Here is a 10,439-nt window from a genome sequence, read left to right as displayed (position 1 = left end):
CCATCAATGCACCCACACAGGTAGCTGTCAATTAAGTAAAATTCTGTTGGACAGTAATTTTACTGTAAAACTATAGTAAAACACAGGCAGGTTGTTAAAATCTGAATATGGATGACTGCCATTTAAAAGTAAGACGATCAAGTGAGAATACCAAAAATATAGCACACAAAAGTCTGCTTGTGGATCACCACAACACTTACATCCTGAGTCAAGATCTGGAAATATTTGAGCTAAACTGCTTTTACAAAAGTGTTCACCTTATCTTTATGCATACATTTCAAAGTCCTTAGCTATGCTCAACATGAATGTTAAGGGAGAAGAAAGTGAATAGTATTTGTAAGCATTATAAATTCTTTTTTTTAACCTTATTTAGGCATTATAAAATACATCTATTGTATTATTTGTTTTAATGTCCAACACCTTTCAGGAAGGATGCTAGCCTATACACCAGGTGAGTTATTGATTAACTTTCTCTCTCACACATGTGAGTGTGTGGGGACTAGCACCATTTCACTTATTTCATTTCATATTGTCCAACCAGAAAGTCTGTGAAAGTTAAATGTCCAATACATTATCATTTTCATCTTCAAGTTGTGATAATGGCATTTTAATTTTCATATTGTTCTCAAAGAGCGTGATGAATTGTGAATGTAAATGAAATACACTGGGGGGCATTTTGCTTATTATATTTAATTATTGTCCACAGTAGAACAGGTGAAGTCTTTGTAAATTAAATGTCAAATAGCTTTTCTATTTTCATTTTGATATACCCATTTCACGCCCATATGTAGGTGTATATGATATAATTATAATGCTATTGTGGCATTACATTTAAATTTTCCAGTTTACATTATCATTTTAATAAAGTCCCCCATGGGCTCTGATAGACAGGACTGATCCATGCCTGGTCTTCTTGACAGTCAGATCTGTATCGAGGCTTGAGCTGGAGGTATTTCTGACATTAAAACAAACAAACCAAAAAAACATGATCTGAGTCTCCATAACCAGGGCGATGATGACGTGATATGACAACTAGCCTGTCACTGTCGGCTTCATTCATTCTCCTCTGCAAACTCTGACTTAACGGGCCTTCTTCTTTGCTATCTCATGAAATTCTTTTGGTTTTATACCAGTATTTCTTTTGTCATTCCAAACATGTGCAGACATAGTGTATGTCTTAGAGTAGGATGTGCATAAAAACACAGAACAAATCGAGTCCCGTATTAATTCAATAAGCAACAGTGCATTTTATTTCCAATACGTGAGGATTCTGTATTATACAGGGCGGTTCTGTATTATACGGGGTGGTTCTGTATTATACAGGGCGGTTCTGTATTATGGGGGATGATTGGTCACCCTAACGGGAACATGCTAGCAGTCACCATATTTCTCAGAGTTTGTGTATGCCTTTGTAAATAGTCACTCTGAGTCACTCTAGCACAATCAGGGCTGGTCGTAAAGTGTTCTTGGAATCAGCAATGTCAGTTTCAAGTCATTTTGTTTTCAATAAGCCGACACCTATTAATGGTGCAATAAATAAGAATTGGCCACCTCTAAAAAATTCGTACTTAAAACAAGTGGGGGACAGCATATCACCAGAGTGCCTGCTACCTGTAGCTGCAGTTAGTTAGTTAGCTCAGTTAGCCATGCAGCTAGCTGTCCTACTGGAAGCTCAGAGTGGTACTTTGAAGGCATACAGGCCGGGCTAGCTGGTTAGATGCTAATTTCAGCAGATATCTGATGAGATTATTGGGATTTCAAAACCACTAACATACATGTGCAGCTTGCCATTACAAACCAGTACATTTCCAAACAAAATGAAAATAGCTAAAGTCATACCGCTGTACAAAACTGAGAACAGACACCACTTCACAAATTACACACCTGTTTCTTTACTTCCATATTCTCCAAAATTCTGTAAAGTTTTTAATGACAGACTGGACAAATGTATTGATAAACACAAATTACTAACCAACAGTCAATACAGATTCAGACCAGGAAATCACAACCTCCATAGATCATAAAGAACATGCTGTTGGGGTATTTCTAGACCTCAAAAAACATTTGACAATCAATTGTGAAATACTGATTAATAAACTGGAAGGATATGGCATCAGGGGCATAGTGTTGAATTGGGTAAGAAGTTATCTAAGTGGCAGCAACAATTTGTGAAGTTGGGAGAGTTTTCTTCATCGTGTTTGGACATTGCTTGCGGCGTCCCCCAGGGGTCAGTGTTGGGTCCCAAACTGTTTATTTTCTACATTAATGGTATGTATAGTATCCAAAATACTGAAGCTCGTGTAATTGGATGATGATGATGACAAATAGTTCTGTTCAGGTGCGAATCTACTACAATTATTAGAGGTTATCACTACAGAAATTGGAAAATTAAAAAGTGTTTGATAGAAATCAAATCTGAATAAAACAAACAAAAAAAAGGTAATTATAAAGCAAATACTCAAGTACAGATATAAATAGATGGTATCATCATTGAAAGAGTTAATGGGCACAAATTTCTTGGGGTGACAATAAATGACAGAATCAGCTGGAAAGCTCATAAAAAATCATGTACAATCCAAACAGTACTTTTACTGTTTACTGGTTTTAAGTTATTGTGTGGAGGTTTGGGGCAACACATATAAAAGTTCACTGCAATCACTCTCTACTAAACTAAATCCCAAAATTCTGGCCATATGTACAACACTCAAACGTTTTTCTGTATCAGTTCCTGGTTTAAAACTGTGGAACAGTTTGAATTTGAAGACATGTCCAATGAGTTTCATAAGGTACAGGGACGCAGAAGGGCTTTAAAATTCATCAGGGGATTATGATGGTTTTTGTATTGTTTGTTTATTTATTTATGTTTGCAGAAAGGAAAGTGGGTAAATGTATATATATATGTAAATATGTAGATATGTATGTATGAGAATTATGTTTATAAAGTTTATTATAAATGTATTTATACGTGTGTGTGTGTGTGTGTGTTGTAGTTCTTTTCTGTGGGGCTGTTTTGCTGTAAGTGGATCTGCTGCTCTACAGAAAGTAAATGGAATAATGAAGAAGGAGGATCATCTCCAAATTCTTCAGGAAAACCTAAAATCAGCAGTAGAAGATTGGCTCTTGGCTTTAGTTGGGTGTTCTAACAGGATAATGATCCAAACACACATCAGAAGTGGTAAAGGAATGGATCAATCAGGCTAGAATTGAGGTTTTGGAATGGTCTTCACAAAGTCCAGACTTGAACCCCATCAGAACATTTGGACTGTACTGAAGAAACAAGTCTGTGCCAAGAAGCTCACAAATTTAGCTGAACCTCACCGTTTCTGTCAAGAGGAGTGGTTAAAAATTCATCCAGAAGCTTGTGGATGGATATCAAAAGCATCTAACTGAGGTGAAAATGGCCGAGAGACATTTCACCAAATATTAGAATTACTGTATGTTTATTTTTGATCCAGCAGATTTGGACACATTTTCAGAAGATCTATAATAAATTAATTATTGAACCAAACTTCATGAATGTTTTTGTGACAAAGTAGTTTGTGTTCCTCTCATTCATCACAGAGAAATGAGAGCTGTAGAAATCATTGGAACTGAAGACTGCCATGATGAACATGTTCTTTATGAGTGGATGTTAACTTTTGACCACGACTGTATTTGTATCTGAACAGTCTGATGGGATATATGTTACATTCCTTTAATAGCAGGACAAATAACACATTTCAAACTGTACATGTTGCTTTGATTTATTTATGTGCTTACCTATCAGGTTTACTGTGTGATGACTTTCCTTAATTAGTTGTCTTTGCACATATTATTTCCATGATACTGTAGCTCCTCAGCTTTAATGTGTGACTCATAAATGTCTCCATGGTGCAGTAATGATGTTGCTGGTATGAGCAACTACACATGTTTACAAGCTCTTACCATCAGTAGCAACATTAGGGGTAAAATTAATGAGCTTTTCCTCCTGGAAAAATTGACTAATGAGTGAATCAGACGTTCTCACGGGATGGCCTGGGGTTTGTGGCTGCTTTTATCTACTGCCTTTAAGTGTCAGAGGTGCTTATACACTGCATGTGTTTGCAAACTGCAACTTTGTATTTTTATCTTTTATTTATTTAATCAAATAAGATGTTGATTGCCACCAGAGAGAAAAACCCCATGTGCTCGTTTATATTCCTGGCAGACTCGGGATTCCACTTGTTCACATAACAACACTGAGGATATGGCTCAGTAATTTGCTCTCACACGATGGATGTGGGTTTCTGAAATGTTTGTGACGAAGTAATGATGTATGTTCATTAGCAAAGGGGGTAGGCCACACAAATGGTTTAATAGTCACAGAATGTTTTATCTGCACAATGTAGTGTGACGTCTATCTGAACTGAGCAGATAACTTATCACCCCAAACCCCAAATATGTATTATAAAGCTTACTAAATGACCACTAAATTTGTCAGTGCATTCCAAGATTCTAATTTAAAATCATGAACAACAAACAAACAAACAAACAAACAAAAGAAAGAAAAACAATTCATATATTTGAAAAAAAAAAGAATATGCCTCAGATGATTCAGTTGAGTAGCCTACATGGGAAACAGTAATGAAGAAATTACTCAGTTGTTGTTTTTTGTTGTTGTTGTTGTTGTTGTTGACTATTTTTCCTTTATTAGACCCCTTATTAAAATATTCCAATATGTTTCACATATTTCAAACCCAGTCTTTTTACAAACCTGGTGAACTTTTACTGTTAACTTTGACTGCAGAGCATGACTTTGTTACTGACATATGAAAAATGACTTAGTTACTTATAACTCCTTTTAAGAAGAGAAACATATGGGTTTGATTTAAGAAAGATAGAACATCCTGTGATTCATGTGGTAGACTACACATGAACAGGCAGCTACGACTGAGCTACAGCAGAATGACAATCATCTCGTCACAAACACATTATCCTGCTTTGGATGGATGGATGTGTTTTTTTCAATTCGTTCTTTTACATATATATTTAATATATATTTATTTCTCATAATAAGTTTTGCCTAGATGTGGTACACTTCATACAACAGGGCAACTCAAAATCATTTTAGTAACCTAATGCATAATGTATTATAAGAATTGGAATAATAGGTACATTAATAAAACTGTGCAGTATACCACTCGACATTTAATCAATACAAATGTGTTACTCATGCATATTATTCTTATATCAGAACAGTCAATAACAATGTGATACATGATACATCATCAAACAAGCAACACAACAAACACACACACACACACACACACACACACACACACACACACACACACACACACACACACACACACACACACACAATGCACAACAATACAATAAGAGAGATAACAGAGTGCCAGTAGCTGCTAAATGGTGCCACAGAGTGCCATAAGTTGCCCCTGCTGTCTGTACCTCTCAGTGCCAGTTGGAGGATCATGCTGGCTTGCTGCAACTGAGTCATTCAAGCCAGGTTTGTATGGAGCAGTGCCCCTCTGCCACTCTGTCTGTCTGCTCTCTCTCACCCAGAGACACACCTGGGGTCGGTGTGTTTAAAGGGAAAAGTACATCTGGCAATCTGCTCACCACTGCCAGCAACAGAGACATGCCAGCGCACATGTATAAATGCTCACTACAGCTCTGGCTCTGCGTAGAGCATAGTGACCCCATACATTGATATTTTACAGGGTGAATGAACTGATAAAGTCTGCACTGGTTATCTGATTTTTGCTATTGGTGTGGGTGGGAAATAAACTGTTTACAACAACTTAACAACTTCAGCGCCTATGGCCACACAGGCAGTTAACCAGCTGTGGGGCAGATGTTGTTAACCACTGTGTCCAGTCTGTGGCTTCAGTAGTTCATATGTTAGGATGTGGTTACATTGAGGTGTTTCAGCTGCAGATGTACCCATCTCTGTGTGAAGGAAGAGATACCCCTGTATATTTTAGCAGACTAGCTGTCCACCAAAGATTTTCATTTCACTCTCGCAATACATGTGCAAACATGTTAAATGTATTTCTATGAGTCGAGTCTATTATTTTTTTTATTTTATTTTTTTAATGTTTTTTGCACATAACAGCAGTGATTGTCTGTTGGGCTCTGAGAGCAGCCAAAAAGTATAGGTGACTTACACTTTGCACTGCACCTGAGGACATCCTGTATAGACACATAGCAGTTTTGTCATGCAGGTGTCATGATTAAAACCTCCAGTTAATACATGTGTGGTCATCATCACGACAACTCCCTATCTAAAATAAACCTCTTTGCCAGGAGCCCCCTTCACTCCAGGGCCCTGGGCATGTGCCCACTTGGCCCATGCAGTAATCCATCTATGATGACTAATTATAATTGTAGCAGGAGACAGGAAGTCTCTATCTGGTTCTTTAATTTTGTCTGAAACAGTAGCCTGTTTCTTGGAGGCCTCATCTGAGACCTGGCATACGTAAACACATTTACAACCGGATCTGACCGTCAAAAGCCCTCTTAGAAGGAAATGACTGATGCAGGTTCGCTAGTAACAAGTTATCTGTGGCCAGGATCTTCTGAGAGTTAAGTAGCATAATGAAAACCAGTGTTAGAGTGTGATCCATCTGCTCTCTGTTGATACAATTAGAGAGCCCAGGCCTTTGTGTAGCATTGAGAGGTATTGTGCAATGCGTTCTACTGCTGTATGGCCTCTGTACAGGCAACCACACATGTTTATTTTGGTTGCTTTATGTTATTATATAGACCCTGTCATCACTGAAACATCTTAAAATAATTCACATGGATGACAGATGTAGCTTTAGACCTCTGCTCTGAGCAAGCCTGATGAGAAGGCTCCTTCATGTGTCAAACTCAATTTAACAATAGATAGTTACGGTACCTCCACTTCATGATGTCCATAGAAAAAACTATTTGATAACCCAGATTTTGTATCTGCTGAGAAATGTATCCCTAATTAGAGTGAATGAAGTTAAAATAGAGTGAATATAAATTAATAAATGAATATTAAACACCTTTAAGACATAATAATAATAATAACTTTATATATGGCATCTTTCAAGAAAAAAGGTACAAAATACAAATAATTTTCACATTTATTTACAGACACAGATGTAGACGGGAGCGGAGTAGTGACTTTAAATCAATTGTAATTCTTAGCCACCCACTTTAATCAGTGATGGAAGAAGTCTTTAGATCCTTTACTGAAGCAGTGATGTTGTTAGGTATGCATCCTGCATCTGACACATTCAAATTGGAAAGGACGCCGCAAACTCACTATCTATGCGATGAGGGGACAAAAAGAAAAAAAATATCCTCTGGCCACCATTTCCTACAATCTATGCTATAACTACTAACTATCTATATAGTCTCAGTCGGGTCGTGCTACTTTCTGCTGCAGCGAGAACACTCCGTGACACAGATTTCAATTCAACAATCAAAGCTATGAACTTGGTACATAAACTCACTGTCAAGGATGATCAGCTCTGATAGATTCTGTACTGATGTCGATGATGATGGATGATGATGACAGAACAGCACTATTTTGTTTATGTGAATTTTGTAGAGACGTGTATTGTGATGATGTCATAGAGCTGTACCTGACTCAGGATTTTATCAGTTGAATCAGATTTGGCTTTTTTTTCAGTTCAGTACAGCACTTCCTTTCCAGCAGCCTACATGTGTGTGTGTGTTACCTGTAGCCCAAGATTCACAGTTTAATGTCTTTCTTTTCATTTGTGATGTGAAAACATCACATTTCCACACAGTCAGAGAAAGTAAATCTATGTGTCACTCACTACATGGAAAACTTCTCAAGCAAAATATCAATTCCACACTGAAAATACTACAAGTAAAAATCCTGTATTAAAAAAGTATGTAAGTATTATCAGTAACACTGACTTAAAGTATAAAATTACATCGCTCATTAGTTAAATGAGACACTGAACAGTGCTAGAGCTGTTGACTCACAGGGTTGCTCACCCTGTGAGTCAACAGAGACTGAATGAGAGTATTAGAAAAGGCCTTGTTTTTGACCATATATCGCCTGATGTCCACACTGGTCTCCTTCCTGACTTGTGTAGACCGAAAATCATCAGACACGCCGACTACTAATAACAAATGGTATGCATATTATGTGTAATCATTGTGTGTGTGTGTGTGTGTGTGTGTGTTCCTTTCTACCCTCTATCAGAGCACAGAGTATCAGAGTACAGCCCTGCATCTTCATCACTTTTGCAATCAACTCCTTCATCTCCTCCTAACCCATCTCTGGCTTGGTCCCCTACACCGTCTCCACCTCCATTTCGTACATATCTGATGGTGCAGACACCTCCTTCATCTCCTCCTACTCCATCTCTGTTGGTGCGGACCCCTTCACCGTCTCCACCTCCTGGCGACTCGCATGATGTGGCTTGTGACTGGCTGGACGGCGTGCTGTCATAGACGGTGTTAAAACCATCTCCTCCATCTCCTTAACAATGTTGTATACAAGTATTGGGAGGAGCTCTGCTTTGGCTGTCAGATCAACCACCCCAACCAGAAGCATCATGAGTGTGTGTTGGGAATCCCTGAATTTTTCTGTGAGAACAGGTTTGACCGGCCATTCAACGTGAGCTGAAATCAGTAGAGAGGATCACGGATAAGATCAAGGACATGTGTGACACAAAGATTGGCGATGATTACATCAAAATAGTTATAATATATATAGTATATATAATAGTATTAGAGAGGGTTAGATCACTGGGATGAGTTGTAACCACAATGCAGAGCAGCATTAACTGACTGAATGGTTGACTTTTTTTTTTTTTTTTTTTTTGCTTATTCATTCTTTCTTTATGTAGTGTGTGTGTGCGTGTGTGTCTGTGTGTGTGTGTGTGTGTGTGTTTAAAATCTGAGCCATGTTCTCGGTGATTACTATCATTGGTTTTAATGTCTGACATTGTTTTACTGTGATTAGAACAACTGTGAAATAAAAGTCTGTGTAACAAACATAATGTGGTCATTCCAGTCTCACCTCTATCATGGAAAGCACAATGCAAAAGATGTATTATGATCCTGCTCACCCTGGAGGTCTTGGAAGTGTCTATAAGCTTCGCAGTGCTGTCAGGGATTGTACAGAGGCACCGAGGCTACCTGATGTTAAACGTCTTTTCTTGAGATCCGCCTGTATACAGACTATAAGTTTGTGTGGGGGAGGTCGCGAAAGGTACATTTTATGAGTCACAGCTACAACTAGTAATAATTGATAAAAACAAAACTTTAAGAATAGAAAAAATGTGGTCGTGAAAAGATGATTCTTGTTAAATGGCTGTGATGGCCTGAGAAATTTAACTCCTGGCTCCCTGAAAAATACATCATCCATGTGTGATAAAAGGCGTATGCTAACTGGTTACAAGCAAACTTTTGAATGTGACACGTACCTATCAGAGCTATGGAGAAGAACAGTTTTTATGTTCCACTGCCTAATAATGCTTCAATACATGTATATCCAAATAACAATATATGGCAATACAGGACTAAATTAGCTAAACCGATAGTTCTGAATGAGCCATATGAGGTCGGTGTTACTGAAGTCCAATATCCCCGTGTATGGAATAGTTTCACAGCAGCTGATGCTGATGTGGATATCTATGACTATAGAACACAGCAGACATATACTATATCTCTATCTATCTGTTTTCTATGATTCTAGAACACTCGCGATGACACTAGATATGTCGTACTATATGAACCAAGATGGGGGGTTAGGAGGAATATTTCACAGTCTATTCAGGTTAAGAACTTGGGCACCAAGAGTTGTAGAGATCTGATCAGACACTCCAGGACTTTGTCTAAAGACATATTGTAGGCTAGAATTCTAGGAAGACAGCCATGGCACTCATTCATAACCAGTCTGAAGAATGTGTGAAGACTGGGATGGATCTGTTTACCGTTCCTTACACTCAGACGTCCATTCAGAGATCTACATTTGTTGAAATCCCTCTAGTTTCGGCAATAACAGACACAGGTCCTCTCGAATTTTATATGGGCTAGTGGGGAGGATTACCTACACCTATATGAATCATATCTTTTCACACTTGTGAGGATTACAAGTGCAGACGGTACAAACCTAGCTAACGATACCGATGTGGGTTTTATAACTATCCAGGATGCACAATACTCTCACTGGTTGATGGGAGACAGACTCATAACACAATCCTCCAACACATATCCCTATCGCGGTATAATCGAATGTTTGATTAACTATGGAAAGGACACACTGGAGGGACACGCAGTTCAGCACCAGTCTGTTTTGTAAAGACACCAGTAATCATATGAACGATGCGTCCATAGAGGGAAACAGGGGCTGGTGGCTAGAGGCGAATACACTGGAGACAGCCAAATTTTGGAGTTAATCGCTCCGATACACGCTGATTTCAAGAAAAACTCTCTCTTAC

The sequence above is a fragment of the Pagrus major genome, chromosome 4, assembly GCF_040436345.1.
Source record: "Pagrus major chromosome 4, Pma_NU_1.0".
In the NCBI taxonomy this organism is placed as follows: Eukaryota; Metazoa; Chordata; class Actinopteri; order Spariformes; family Sparidae; genus Pagrus; species Pagrus major.
Note: the sequence above shows the minus strand (reverse complement) of the source record.